The sequence below is a fragment of the Oncorhynchus keta genome, chromosome 37 (genome assembly GCF_023373465.1).
Source record: "Oncorhynchus keta strain PuntledgeMale-10-30-2019 chromosome 37, Oket_V2, whole genome shotgun sequence".
NCBI lineage: Eukaryota > Metazoa > Chordata > Actinopteri > Salmoniformes > Salmonidae > Oncorhynchus > Oncorhynchus keta.
Window position 1 is genome coordinate 10,875,897 of NC_068457.1, and position 3,648 is coordinate 10,879,544.

Genomic DNA, 3,648 nt, shown 5'->3' on the forward strand with positions numbered 1-3,648 from the left:
CTGATTGGCTGGGCCTGGCACCCTAGGAGGTGGACGACTCCCTGTCCTACCCATGGCTGCGCGCGCCCCTGCCCAATCATGTGAAATCCATAGATGAGGGACTGATTTATTTATTTATTTAAATTGACAGATTTCGTTCTATGAACTGTAACTGAGTAAAATCTTTGAAAAGGTTGCATTTATATTTTTGTTCAGTATATATATTTCCTCCTAATATTGTACAATATGTGTTCTCGCTTCATTGGGTTGGGCTATTCTTTGAATTCAGACCAGATCGTTTTTATTGATCTCAGTTCGTCAGTGTCAAAGTAGCCACTCAGTTATATATTATATGTATGTATATATGATTTATAAATCATTTTTAGCAGAGGCTCTAGCTACTTTCACTTTCCCTGAAAACACGAGGTAAACACTTGGCTGTTCTGATGGGTGTTCACCCTTATGCTTCTGAACGGCAGCAGATAATACAGTATTTGCTTTGCTCATGTTTGGGGTAGATTTGCGACGCGTCAACAAATACATTTACATTTACATTTAAGTCATTTAGCAGATTTAGCAAATACAAACACGTAATCTATCATTAATTACAGTTTATGAAAACTTAATTGAACCATTGTCTTATCCACGAAAATACTTCAAATGTACGGCGAAGGATATCATGGGAGGTTGACTATCTGTTGGAACAGCCCAGTCCGGATATGTCTGGAAGCAAACTGTGCGTCTTGATTGGCTATCGAAAAAGGTTCTGAGTGACCCTGATCAAATTCGAAACTTCTATTGGATAAGACATTCTTCCGCATGTAGGCGTCATCATCAGATTTACGCAACAGATAGAAGCGTAAGATTAGTTTTAAAAATCTATATATTTGGTTATGCTGTTTGATGTTCTGAATACTTTGCAGTGATCTGCAACAGCAAACCATACTTTATTCAAGTCTTTCGTTCGTGATTTGTTGTCCATAGTCAAAGTAAAAGGTAAGGCGATCTATCATTTATAACAGTGCTGATGACAGTCTCTATACCAGCTCATTAGAAAGGAGAAGGAAATTGGTGTAGCCAGACCTCACTTTCTTGCCCTACCCTCGCTTAATCCAGTTGACTCTCCAATAGAGATGATGTGTTTCTCCTTGCTCCCTCAGAACAACAGATCTATCTATACGTGCTTTATTTCAGAGGGATATTGTATTCATTCCTTATGTCACAAGTTACTGCAATACATTGGTCACTAATATCTGTTGGGAAAAAGTATGGTTATTACCAAACAAATACTTGCTTGTTAACAAGGTCAAAGAGGTATCTTTCAGAATGATCCATAAGTATTACCCTGTGAATCATTACCTGAAGAAACTCAAAAAAGACATTAACATTGATTGTAATTTTTGTGTTAAGCATCCAGAAACAGTTTCACATTTATTTTGGCATTGTCTACATGGAAAGATATTCACAGTTTTATAACTGTTAATATTCTTGATGACTTTTGTTTGTTATGGGATAATGTGCTGCTCGGTTTCCTTAACCATAATAAAGATAAAGAAAAACTATTTTACCTCATCAATCTAATTGTGCTAATGGAAAATGTTCATATTCATAAATGTAAATTCACTAATAAAAAAACACTCTTCCGTGTTTTTTATAAGGACTGCGAGCAATATATTAACACCATTCTACATTCTTCTAATAAGAAAGCTGTTAAAACAATCAATTTGTGTGTTTCTTATAAGGTCTTTGTATAATCTGTAATTTGTTGTACCCCCTAGCATATGTTATCATGTCTATTTATGTACTTATTGTATGTATACAGACTTTTCTACATTGGTAATAAAATAAAATAAATTTACAAAAAAAAATATATATATCTTTTAAAAAAGAGGAGGAAATTAACTAGTTCAAAGCACTTGCAATCTGTTTGGAAACGGGGAAGGACCTTTTGTGTTGAGATGGGAAATTAGGTGGTGGTCCGAAAGCTGAAAAACGTGATGTTGATCGATCCCCGTCGAGGGAAGAGTGGAAGTTTTGTATATGATGGTAAAACATGCTTATGATGACTATAAGGTGTGTTGGCACCTTCAATTCTTGCACATTTTCGCATTACATTTTTATTTATTTCAACAGTCTGCGCATGCAAATTTCCCGAACTGTTAAACTTGGAACCAATCACAACTCCCGTACGTACATACCCTCATGATGAAGGCAGCCAATGGCCTGCTTCTATCTTCGACGTGAACACAGCCTCTTGTGAAAACACAATCTGCTGCCTGGAACAGATATAGCTATCTCACATTGACTGAAATAAGATAAATACACTAAATCACTAAAGTATGTGGATACCACTTTAAATTAGTGGTTTCGGATACATGCAATCTCCATAGACAAACATTGGCTGTAGAATGGCCTTACTATAGTGAAGAGCTCAGTGACTTTGAACGTGGCACCGTCATAGGATCCCACCTTTTGATGTGTAGTGACATCCTTTTGATGTGTCATGACAGGTACCGAGGTAAAGACAGATTCAGGTTGGATATCCGACTGATATTCGCCTGTAGTTTTCCTTACGTAAACCAACAGCAGTTGGGAACCGTCAACATAGTGACAAATCAAAATGTTCAAATTTCAATAGCTCTTTAACCGTTACTCCTAAAACGTTCAAAACTGCTTCTAGCTAACCCGAAGTTATAGACACACATTGCACACCCATGCACTATTTTCAATTATTCATTTTAATTTTGGAATGTCAGTAGCACGTTGGTCATGTGACCTACTGACTTCAAATAAGGTTCAGAGTATACACTCAGTGGGCCTACACATTGGACACCCTTTAGTTTGTACATTTTCATCTCACGCAATTTTACATGAATTTTCAATGTTTCTAATTTCAATAGCTCCTTGGTCATGTGACCTACTGACTTCAAACAAGGTTCAGAATGTCCACTGACTGCCCTTCTATTCTACCCTGGAACGGGTTCATCCCAAGAGAGGGGCCCAAGCACTGGAAAGCGTTGCGGGTTCCAGCGGGGTCCGGTGAGCTCTCGCTGGCCCCTGAAAATCTGGGGGAGAGGGTGTAAATCTCACGCCGGGCCGTACCCATATCCGCGGCAGGTCTCAAAGGTGAACAGCCTTTGGCATGTTATATCACCTTAATTGGCAAGTCAAATCCGTAACTTCGGGATAAGGATTGTTTCTAAGGGCTGGGTCGGTCAGGCTGGGGTCCGAAGCTGGGCTGGGCTCGAGCCGCAGCTGGGGAAGCATTCCATCCGTTGCCCTCCTCTCGCCACCGTTGGAAGTTCATTGTGCGGACCATCTTGCGGTCTCTCATGCGTGGTCTTGCAAGGGGCTGCGTGCAGGGGTTCGTTGGGGTGGTGTCCTTCTTGCGTGGGTTCGCTGGGCCCTTCTCGCGGATCGCCCCAGCTACGGCACTGACTTAGAACTGGTGCGGACCAGGGGAATCCGATTGTTGACGCGATGTGATTTCTGCGTAGTGCTCTGAATGTCAAAGTGAAGAAATTCAATGAAGCGTGGGTAAACGGCGGGAGTAACTATGACTCTCTTAAGGAGTCCTTAGCCCAGGACATTAGGGGTCCTTGCTTCCCAAAATAATGGGAAGTCGTATACGGGTGACCCCAAACCCAACATTGTGTCACCTGCTTGCAG

General features: G+C 40.4%; 1 protein-coding gene across 3 annotated transcripts in view; it reads left to right on the forward strand.

Annotated features, from left to right (window-relative positions):
* The first annotated feature begins 789 nt into the window (after positions 1–789).
* The window catches only part of LOC118370180 (signal transducer and activator of transcription 1-alpha/beta-like), a 31,704-nt gene continuing 28,845 nt past the window's right edge, over positions 790–3,648 (forward strand). For 2 of the 3 annotated variants that reach the window (XM_035755042.2, XM_052499107.1), the window contains exon 1: positions 790–975. The gene's annotated coding sequence lies outside the window, so the exon portion shown is untranslated. The remainder of the gene's footprint in view (positions 976–3,648) is intronic. The other variant, XM_052499106.1, reaches the window with a different exon arrangement.